This window comes from Rhopalosiphum maidis, chromosome 1, assembly GCF_003676215.2.
Source record: "Rhopalosiphum maidis isolate BTI-1 chromosome 1, ASM367621v3, whole genome shotgun sequence".
Taxonomy (NCBI): Eukaryota; Metazoa; Arthropoda; class Insecta; order Hemiptera; family Aphididae; genus Rhopalosiphum; species Rhopalosiphum maidis.
This window is the reverse complement of record NC_040877.1, coordinates 2615423-2628695: the sequence shown is the minus strand read 5'-3', so window position 1 is coordinate 2628695 and position 13273 is coordinate 2615423.

Genomic DNA, 13273 nt, shown 5'->3' with positions numbered 1-13273 from the left:
TAAATTAAAAAGAAGGTTGAAATGAAAGGATGGGTAGACTTCAAGATTGATTATTTAATATCGTATCTTATTATTATACGGTAATACATAATTTTATATAAGTACTCTGGTAGTCAAATCATATTAATATTCTTTTATATACAAACACACGCACATAAAAAAGGCAACGAATAAAAGAATTGATTATTTAGTTTTTGATTAATATTTGTGGTAAAAAATTCTCACGCTCCAATCGTATTTTTTAACTTTAAATTGACTATAGCATGGTATACCATAGAAATATATAAAACGTATTGAAATTAATCTTTTTATGATCGAAATCAATGCATTGCCGGCCCTTATATTTTAATAATACAAAAAAAATCGGTTCCCGTTTCCTTATTTATCGAAACACTATACACTTTCAACCATAAACCATTAAATAATGAAATAAAAATTTTGACGAGAACTATTTTGCATAGCATGTAATCTTATATTAATTATTCACCTACATTATATAACAATATTTATTATCCACAGATCCACAGTATATAATAATATTTAACAATCGTGTGCTTCTATATATACTTAAATTACATATTATAAGTATTTTTTTTTTTTTTGTTTAATATTATTTTTATAAGTTTTAATGCAATTAAATAGCCACATGGGTTGTATATTGGCCAAAGAGTATTCCGATAATATATTATCAAATTTATCATGTAGAATTTTGATTTGGTATTTCAAAAATGTAATATATTAATAATAAATAGTATATTTAATTTGCATCAACTTTCAAATATTATACATTTCACGTTTTGTATAGGTAACAATACAATTTATTGTAAAACTTCTATGTAAATATTGTTACTTCGGTAGTACAAGAAAAAACCAAAGTGTGGTATTTTACAGTGTCCTGTAAAATTTAATAATATAATATTAAACATTAGTTAGTTTATATAATATACGTTATTATAATAAACATAAAATAATTCACCGTTAAATCAAACCTAGACACGTTAAAATATTATATTCCTCGCTGCGCGCGGTCTTTTTATGGTCATGAACCACGACGAATAATTAATTTCATAGAGAGAATCAAATGTAATTTATACAACAAGAAAATAATTGCGATATTACTATTTTTTCCTCGTTCGATTGGCACGCACACGCATTCTGTTATGGCGGGGCACAACACCCGCATAGTTTCAAAACGGCGATAAGATACACATAAGTAAGTATATATTCGCGCAAAGCTGCACAGATACGTCAGGAACGACATACGAGTCTCCAGCTGCAGCTGTGCGGCTCGCTTACGACTTGTAGATATAGTGTGAATGTGTGGTTTCCGAAGGACATCTATGGACAATTTTTTTCGCGTGTTCAGACAGATACTGATCTGCGAATATAACATTATGCGTATATAATAATATATTATTATATAAGCGCTATATTTACCACAGGGATCGAGCGAACGATTTATTTATATCTAACTACATGCTTATACCTACAGACAACGTGCCATAAATTTTCAACACCGTTAAACGTTCATGGCATGAACAAAAAAACGAAAAATAAAACAAATCCGAGAGGTGCACGCTGTAATACACTGTTACCACAATTTTGTTTTATATGGGTAATTTGGGACACTGATAATGTAAGACTTCGAGAAGGTCTAAATAAAATTGTCTATTCTTCACCTTAGATAAAATTCAAATAATTTTCATAAGTACCTATTGCTTTATACTACAGTAAAATTTTCAATATTTGTATCGTTTAAACTGTTTAAAGGTTTAAAAATTATTAATAATATGGAATAGTAAGTAAGTAAAAAATATAATAATATATATACCTAATAGTTAATATTATATTGTAAATACTTAATTAAATACTTAATCAACATAAACAATTGTTAAAATAAAGTTATTTAAGCTATGATAAATTATTGATGTAAAACGTGACAAATTAAATGAAAAAATTTTAGTACCTACCCATATGAAAGTATAATATACAAGGTATTTAGGTATGTGTATTGTAGTAATAGTTTAAAAAAATGACAGATACCATGTAGTAGGCACTGGGCTACAACACTTATATTTTGTATTAATTTATTATGAGGAATATACAATATTTAGATAAAAGTAATAAATATATACAATATAAGAATAACTTCGTATGATTATTTTGAATAAGAACCATCCATTAATGACACTTAACTTGGAATTGGTAGATTTTGGTATATTTATAAGTTTTTTCGAACCAATCACATTAAAAAGAATGAAAAAATGAGACTTTTTAGCGGGTAAAAGATTGACATACATTTTTTATTTAAAAGCTTTTTACTTAGCATTATCTTTGATAAATTTATCAAAGATAAAAACTAACCAGCAAAATACATATTTGTTTGATTATATTTTCATAAAAGATGATACGTTTTCTTATGTCTGACTTGTTCTAAACTTATGTTTGAAATGTGCTTATTTAGGTAATATTCGTTCAACTTAGCATTTATCAACAAAGAGAATTGGTATAATCTCATTGTAAATTAAAAAATTAATGATAATAAGTGAAAATACGTCTTGTTATTACTTATCATAAAGCTATTTTAATAAGCTAAGGTAACGTAGTATAATCACTAAAATAATATTAGGTTATTTAGATTATAAAATGAATTAAATTGTGCAATAAATGTTAGGTTAGCATAACGTTTATAAGTAAAAATAAAATTCTGAAATCTGGTAAAATTGATAAAGAATTTTGTGTCGTGAAAATAAGAACTAGTATCTTTTGTTTTTTTTTTCGGTTATGGTATTTAATTATTATTTAAGTGTCTGGTTTTTTCTGGTTAAAATAGATGTTAACGGTTACAATTTTTTTATCTTTTAATATCTGTTTAATTTTTGTAATAAATATTTAAAATTTAATATTTCGTGAGGAGTAAATAAATAAAAAAAAATAATAATATTAGTTTATCAGAGCCATACAGAAGTAAAAATAAAATTAATAATTTAATATAACTGATGTAAAACCTGATGTTTTTTATTTAAAAATATTAGTTCCAGTTACGGTTCTAGTTAGATTCCGGTTCTTTCTACACAAATTTCAAATACCTATAACTTATAAGGTATAGGGTTATAGGTTTTCATACATTTTAGGTAGGTATAAAGTATGATAATTTAAGTTACAATAGAATATTTCAGGTTTCTTTGGTTAATATTTTTTTAGTTATAACAAAGTAACTTAATAAAAAACCATTAGTTTTCTTAAAAATATACAATTAAGTCAACATTTGATATCAAAATATTCATAAAAATCTAATACTGCTGTATAATGAACATTTTTTTTTTTAATTATCATAAAAAAAAATATTGAGAAACCTTGTATATATTTATTAATTTTTTAAATTATAAGTAACTATATAAAAATAAAATGAACTTTTAACTACAAAATATTTTTCAAATATTGGCAGTATTGACAATTTTTGTAAATATAAAAATACTTAAATGCTAGTAAAATTAATTGTGGCTATGTATTTTTAATAACTACTGTAATCATTATTTATGAGACATCGATATTATAATGATTAATTTTTCAAGCTTTTTTTACTCGCCATTAGGAATGGTATTAACATAAATCAAAAAAAGAAAAAAAGCTTAGAAACTATTATCATATGTCTATAATTAGAATAAAAAGAGTCAAAATAAAATATTTAAAATGTTTAGAAAATGCTTGCTTAAATATTTAGAGAATAACTTGAATCTTTACAGTTAACAATTATTTTTTTTAGAATTAAAACTAAAAGGTTTAAATAGATTTTTTTGAAAACTTGGTCTGCTTAAAATATATTACTGTTTTTCTATATTTTTTTTCTTTATTATCTTGAAAAGAATTAGAATTATTTTTACTCCCAATGCATCAATATAATCCAATTTTTTAACAGAATGTTTAACATTTGTACTGCTTCTAAAGGCTAAAACTGACGTCATCGTCATACACACAAATAAATAAATGTTTAACCAAAATATTCATCGCTCTACTCTAAATCTAAAATTTTAAAATATTGCATACCATATAAATATGTAATGTATAATAAATATATTCGATAATGTGAATTTATTGTTAGGTATTGTTAAAACTGGAAATAAAAATAATTTTATCAAGAAAAATATATTTTATAAATTTTTAAAATATTTTTAATGTGTTTTATTTTTGTTTGTTGTATAATTATTGCAACAGTTTACTACGTTCTAATGATGTTTTGTTAAAAATTTAATTTCAAAAAAAAAATGTTTAACCATATGATTTATTTCTAAAATAGTCGTCAACAAACATCAAAGTTAGTCATTTTATTATCTTTATTAAGTACTTTGTATATATTATATTTTATGAATATTAATATATTATATTTTACTTATTAGCTGTACATACTTTAAATTTTAAAGATAAGATAAATAGTAAAAAAAATGATATTAAATAAAAAACAATTCAAGAAATATTATATACATCAATAATTTATTATAGTTTATTATTGATAGAGAACATAAATTATAAAACAGCCCTTTTTTAAATAAAAAAATATAGCTGTGTAAAGGGTACCTATAATATGTAAATATATTTACTTCTATAATGTTTTTTCGATAACCAAATAACTTTTTCAAATTTTCCACGAACCTTTGGTCAAATATATATAATACATATTTGTTGCTAGTAAGAAATATTATAATATTCATTTCAAAATACATCGATGTGGAAAAAACAGTAAATCAAATTCGGGTTGATTTCTAAGCCTATAAGACGCTCATAAATTGTATTATAATACTTTTCAATCCTCTTACCAACAAAACTTCACTATAAATTGTATGCTCCAGTAAATACTGATGACAATCCGTATCAATTTGTACATTCTCTATTTAAATAATAAAAGTTTTGTTCAATCAAAATATCTAAAGGAACAACCTTACCGATTCATATTTAATTTTTTAAATATATTATGTTTTTTTTTCGAAGTTAACACTTTACTTTGGAGTTAGTAATACACCATGTTCTCATTCTTAGTTTCAAGTATTAGGTATGCCTAACTGCATTTTGCAAATTCTTATGTATTAAATATAATTATTTATTCGATATTAATGTTCTTATTATTATAATTTATAACTAAAATAAATAATTTAATAATTTTTATGAACTGTTTAATTCAATTTATCAAATATGAAAAATTGAAAAGTATTATAATTGGTTTTTTCGTTGTTATTATACATTTTAAATTGTTCTTTTAGACAATATCTAATATTATTCAATAACAAAGATCATAAAATATATATCGTCTTACATTTTAATCGTGTGATGACCAATTTTAGAATTGTATACTAATAGGTAAACAACAATTTTATAAATATTATTCAAATATGATATGATCCTCACTCAACAGAATATTTATTTGCAAATATTGTACTCACATAAAAAAACATCAGCTACAAATAATGCAAAGTGCTATCTATATGTACTCGACAGTCATCAATCATTTTTTAAATATAGTTATATGAATTATATAAACTGTAATAGATATTTTAGTCGTTATACACATACTTAAATCAATATCTCTTAAGTAAAATTTTATCAACAATAATATTATTAATGATAAAAATCCTGAAATTCTATAAATTATCTAATAAGTGTCTACAGTAATATTGTAGTAAATTATAATTTATCCACTCCTATTTATTTTCAGTAATTCCAATATGTTTTCTTTTTAAGTTTTAAATAAAAACGTAAGATTTATAACTGTCCATGGAGATATAAAGTAAAATAATTTCAGATAAAAACAAGAACCGATATCCAAACACGTAGTTCTACTGTAGAGAATTTAAAAACTTGGTACTTTTGCTTAAAAATCAAAATATCAGTAACGAAAGTTATCTTTTAGATAAGTTTATACCTACATTGATATACTGATTTCGTAAACTTTTTTTTTTGTTTGTAAAATATATTACTGTTATAGTCTTATCCACTGGCGATAATGAACAAAATAATACATAAGAAAATAAACAAAAAAGTCTTTCGAATTTAAAACAAAAAAAATTATCTTGAACATTAATCATTTATCACTTACCAATATCATTTAACGGTGTATTATTTTTGTTTAAAAATAGTAATACTATAAATATTCTTGTATTTGTAATAAATATTGCACCAAACTCTATTTTAACTTAATTTTCTTTGATAACTTTGTTATTTTCGAAGACATATAATAACTATATTACAAAAATCGCGCTTTGATTTTTATATTATGATTAAAAACAGCCAATGTTGTTTTTATGTATTGAATTGTAATATCTTATATATTAGATATAAACTATGTAACATGTACATAGTAAAAATTAATTAATTTATTACTTGTTATATTTTGTAGTCGTGTTAGTTAATGAAATCTTAAATATATTTATTAATTAGCACACACAATTTTTTTTTTTTTTGTGATGGGTGGTCATGAGGAGGATCGTTTTAAAATTAGTTATATGTAGCTATAGTTATGAGTATCTTAAAAAAAATGTTATGAACAATTTTTGAGAGGAGGTTTCATTTACATAGATTAATATTATTTTTTTTTTCAGAAGAAAATACATACCTACATTAATAAAAAGGTTACCTGTTTAATGAAATACAATTTTATACATAAACCATGTTATTTATATTAAATTCATGATTTAACTAATATATTTTATAGATTATAAACTATATAGATATATATAGTTAAATATAGTTATAAATAGTGACTTTGAAATCTTTTTATAAAATATAACGTCATTTTTTTAGGATTTGTTGAATTATAATTAAATTAATTTTGTCGTATGTTATGTTTATTAATTACGTCTCAATATTATGTTATTGTTAAAATGATAATTACATTTTAATAAATCTTTATTATTACTGAGTGAATAAAAAACTATCTACGTCCTCCATCATAAAATCTATAGTAATATTACACTTAGTCTAAAAACATTTAAACAATGTATTTTTTAAAAAACTCCTTGTTACCAATTTTTAAATTTTCAGCAATTTCTTTAATTTTTTTATAAGGTACCTATTAACTGATTTTATTCTTAACATATTTTATTTATTAAAATTATTATTATTTATGGTATATCTTAGTAATAAAGAAATTCTAGGAAATATAAATTTGAATTTATTTTCCACTATTGGTTATGATTAATTATATAATTTATTTATAAATAATAATTGTATTCTTCTTATTTACATATGTCATACAATTACTAATAAAGTAAGGACCATGTTTACTTTCATATTGGCGCCTCACTTCATAACTGCATCAATTTACTCTGGTGATTTTTTTGTAAGTGAAAAATCTACAGTAGAGAAAAATCACTTATAATATCACATACACGATTTATTTCGTGTATATTTGATAAGTGGTTATTATTTAAATTAATTTAAACTATGTACTTTAACCGAATGATTGCCAATTTTGTGGTAAGAAGTGTATATAAAAATAGCAAAGAATAAAATACGTATACCGAATCATCAATGATTCATGACCTTACAATTTGCCAAACAACAATATAAAGTGTATTGCTGTAACATAATGTTTTTTGACAAATAACTTATGTAACTTACACCATTTTAATATCCTGTTTGAAACATATTTTATTCATGTACTTAATCAAATGTAAAATCTTGATATATCTTAATTTATAAATATTATCATCCATGTAATAACATACCAATGACACTCAATATGCTCCTTAAATAATAAATCACAATATTATACTTGACTACTTCTTTTTATAATTAATTTTTATCCCACACAAAATCAATTATTAACACTACAAATTATACAATATAATTTATATTTATTAGAAAAGTTGAAGTATTTTTATTTTTATGTCCATAAATAATTTTTTAGTATAAAATTTATAAAATATAATTTATTTTATTTATAAGTTATTACACACGAACCTGTTTTATCAGATTTGGACTCATTACAGTGCTTTTTAACTATTACAATTATCTGTTAACACTTGTATCTGTGCGTCATATTTTATTTGTCAAAAAATAGTTACTTTCAAATTATAAATAATTTAGATGTTTAGTTTTTTAAGTTAACATTTTATTATGGTTAATATAAAAAATATGACATGGAATTTCAAATTTATTTAAAAATAGATATTTCAATTGTCCACGGTAACTCACGACAATACTTAAAAAAAAAATATAGAAATATAAACTTATAAAAATATAGGATCACTGCAATTTGAGCCTATATGGGCGATTACCCAAAATAAATAAATAAAATAAAATAAAAATACATAGATTGTATAACTTTAAAATTACTTTATAACTACGAAGTGAAACACATTATCCAACACGAAATACAATAATTTTAAAAAACTATTTTTGTTGATGAAATCACAATATTAACATATCTTATTTCATAAGTTCAAACCTACATAGATTTTGTCATAAACTGACTATTATTAAAATAATTATCATGTAATTATTAAAAATCAAATACATAATTTAATGTTAAGATTTTTAAATTCATTTCCAACTTTAAAAGAGTTAATTCTATTTTAAATTTACTATTTTTTATCTAGTTGATTATAAATAAGAATTTATAACTTTATTATGATTTCAAGAATTGTAGATTGTACGTCCACAACTGTCAAAATAAATATTTTGTATTTATTTTTCCACATTAACTAATAACTGCCATAAAAAAACAGAAATTTTTCATTTATCAACACAGATAAAAGCGATAAGTAAAACAACTTTTCAAAAAAAAAAAAAAAAATACATATTTAATAACTTTAAGCATTTTGAGAGATAATATATAACACCGAGTGGCAATTCCCATTTCTGGTTTGAAGCAATAAGTGACTTAAAGAGTTTTTTAAAAAAAACTATTGGACGGGTTGACCTGTCGAGTTTGAGAATATTACCATAAAACGTTTATATAATATGTCAACTGAAGAATTTACCGTATAGTTTAACATGCCAGTAAACTTTTCTATCATTAACGTCCGTCATTTATGGTTAAAAGGCGTTTACTAATACAGTATCATTATATAGATTAACGAAAGTAAATTTGACATCCCGTTAATACGTTGTATAATGTACGTTTGGCCTTTGTGTTTCATAAGTTACACAATAGCACGACACGAGTACAGTGTTGTGTAGCCCGAATAGGTTTACGCGCAGAGTGTATATAATAATAATAATATTGTTTATACGGCTTGGAAGCTTTAAAAATAATTATTATCTTAATACTGAGAAGTACACCTTAGTAACAATATTAGGTAATGACAAAAATAACAAAAACTTTATTGGCAAGCGACTATCGCCAGAAGTGTAAACGTACATGGAGTGCATGACTCGAGTGGCGTTTGCTAACTGGAAACTTCTGTATTGATAGTGATACCTACTAATTTTAATTTGAACGAATACAATTTTTAAAGTATCGTAAATTGTAATCTATTCATTTTATGAGTATATGTGTATACAATGTAAAATTGTTACTACAGTTGAATAAAATAATAGCTAGAGTAGGTACAATAATATTAAGCTATATCCAATGTATACTTAGATATTGTAATAACAACAATATATTTAGTATAGATTACATATATAAAAGAATAATTTTTACCAAATCTGCACTATTCTCGACAAAATGTTATCGTTGAATTCAAGGTTAGGTTCAATTGATCGGAAAAAAATTTGAGCCTTCTGATTAATTTTAAATATTAATTTAAAATAAATTTCCAGGGCCTACATTTAGAGCCAGTCCATTACTGATGGAAGGGAAAACTATAATTGTTCTGTTTTTAACTTGGATAATATTATTTATTATTAGTTTATTACAATGCTTCATGCTTACAAAATTAAACATAAAGTTTACTAGTTTCTATAATTATTGAATAACAACAAATATTTATATTTTATGAAAATTAAACATTCAATAAATTGTTTTTTTTTTTTTTTTATTAATAAGCTTTCAAAATTTAGATAAGCCGAGTAGGTTGATTAACACCTCTATTTCATTATTAGTAATACATTTTGACCAATAATATGATAAAATTGTATTCATACAAATATAGTGATATTTCTTATAACTTATAACTTATAAATGCTTTAAATTATACGAGTTACATTTTTTTTTCAAAAACATAATAATAAATTTACTAATAAATAATAATATTAGTCTAGTCAGGTAATCGAATCACCCTGTATATTTGGCACAACCATGCGTGAAACTGTTTCTATTTTATACGTAAAAGTAAATACGTAATGAGAAAAATAATAATATGATTGACGCGAATCTGCCAAGCTACATACTATACAGTAGGATTATTAAGCACTTGCAGAGATAGTGGAACATTTTCATAATTTAAAGTGCATATCGTTTGGTAACGCTCTCTCCGGCGAGTCGTCTTAACCCCTATATTATAAAATATGTATATACATACACGTATTCGTTATAAAAAATTGAATCCGAAATGTTTCTCTTTGTGCGTCTTCTTAATATACATTTGACTTATTCGACAATCCATCCTATTCGGATGTAATACGTGCGTATCATTGTGTTAATAATATAATATATTGTGATGTATGTGTAGTATTTTAAAGTAGCTATATACGTAATTCTAACGAACCCAACGATGCTGGATTTATCACGCGCGAGATTCATGAAAAATTATTATATTATAATAATACGGGACATCATAGCAGAACCCAGCAGGTCATCATTCGTCTGTTGTATAATATTATGTGTATATGAATAATTATCAAGAAAATTCCGCGATGTATCGATAGACAACTCTACCTACAAATATTCTTAAAAATATTATTGAAACTAATCATTATTCAATATTAAACAGTTAAAAAAAAATTGAATTCGGAATATAAATGATAGAAAAAATAATTATTAAACATTTGTAAATGATAAAGAAAGTTTATAATACAGTGTCCCGCGAAGAGTAACCCATTGTAATATCTTCTAAAATAATGGATATATCATAATTTTGTTTTTTTATAAGACTCACGGGGACAAGAACTATAAGTATTTCATATTTTAATTTACTTTTCTAGTTTTGAGAAAAATTGTGATTTATTTAATAACATATAAGTACCAGTGTTATCAAATATGTGGCCCATATAATAATACAAAAACTACTCAGTAAAAAAATTATTAAATTAGGAACCTTGTATTAAAACAAAGTAACTTTTTTCCGACATTTATAAAAAACAACTAAAAAAATTTCAAATTTCAAATCTTTATGAATAACTCAAAAAGATTTGAAATATTTTGAAAATTATATCGTGTAAAAAAATGATTGTATAAAAATTTGGTCAAAATTTCAAGTTTTTTTTGTTATTTGTACTAAGAAAAAAAAATCGATTTTGTTACCAACTGGATTTATTATTTATGTACTAAAAATTCTCACTTTTTCCAGTTATTTTAAAAAAATACTGTGAAAAATCTTCTATAAATTACAAACTAGATCCAATTTTCTGTCTAAAAACACCTTTAAAATTGAAAATTGAACTATTTTTCAACTAATTATTGATCACATTAGTCACAACACACATTATTGTAAAATCAATAGATTCATTGCTTTATTTGGAATCTAAAAATATTATCTTTTATTATTATAAACGAAGCGATTATATTTATTTTATAATGAACCGTGTTTCAATTTTTAAGTCTGAATACTCTTTTTCTAGTAAAAAAAAAATGCTCTTATCATCCACTTTCTTAGAAGTTTATAAAATAGCCATGAAAAGCATAGATAAAATACGATAATTTATTAAAATTTAAATATTATTATTGAAATAACTATTTGTTGACTATGGTTACCAAAAAGTTATATCATCTCTACTCTGAATCGTTTTCCATCGCATACTTTGATTTATCATCAAATTCAAATAAAATAAATTCATTATATATTACGATGAATATTACCTATATTCAATGATAAGACACGCTCGACATATATTGTATAATAAAGCGGTTATCTACTTGACGGCTTTTTATAAATAATTACCTTGATTTATACTACCTCAGAGAATCACATATTATGTTAGATTTAGAAAAAATGGGTACTCCTTTTCTTTAAATTTTTTAAATGCTTACTTAAAAAAAAAATTATTTATTTATATCTTTCTTCAGGTGCCTATCCTACTTCGAATGTTGGCTTTATATCTTTGATTATATAATACTTTTTGTTATCTCTTCAATTACTTACGATTTTTCGGTAAACTCATCGCTATAATACAGCTATTGTGATTGCCACAAGTTAAAACTATCTTATATTGAAATTTACCACACAAAAGAAAAATAAGGTTAATTTTTTAAACGATAAAATTAACAAAAATAAATTGTTGTACCGTCTTAACCTTAAGGTAAGAAAAAAACAGAATACAGCGAAAGACAAAATCGTATAATTAGAATAAACAGCTAATATTTTTAATAGTTTTAAGATATTATTTACATACATAATATTACTATTATAATAGTCACAAACTGATAATTGTTCTATAAATGTTTCTGGTAGGTAGAGCAAAAGGTAAAGGAACTGGGATTAAAATAATATAGAATTAATGCCACATTACGATAACAATTCAACTACTTGAAATACTATAATGTACCAGCACTGGAATTGGAGTTTGGACATTTTTCGACGTTAAAATGCGTTTTTAGGTGGTCGACTAGTATACGACTACCAACTAAATCTGTGGCGTGATATTTATTGATATCGTGTTTTTACATATATATTTGTTTTTTTTATTGAATATACTATCTTAAAACGCAATACTGCGGGCAGACCGCTAAACATCAATGACTTGAAAGTCATAAATGCAAATGAAAGTCGAGATTCTAATAAATGTTTATACATATTTACATAGAATGTGTATTGACATGCATTGCAACACAATACTATAACGTCTTTAATGTCTCTTTGTAAATCTATATTTACGATTATGGCCCTGGCGGGTTTACTGTTCAGTGGCGTTTTCGATCGTGATTTTCAATTTTCGAACCTAAAATGGTCGTCGGAGACATTCGCATTTGTCGTCGCAACGGTAGCACTATTAAAAAATATATTTTTTAACACACAGTCACACACTGTCTGGATTTAAATAAAAATCGTTTCAAAAAGTAGAAATATAGTATTTGTTTTTTTTTTTTTGATAAACGACATTTAGTTACATAAAATCTTTTTATTTCTCACGACTGAGAATAATTGAATATAATAATAATATTAATGATATATTTTGC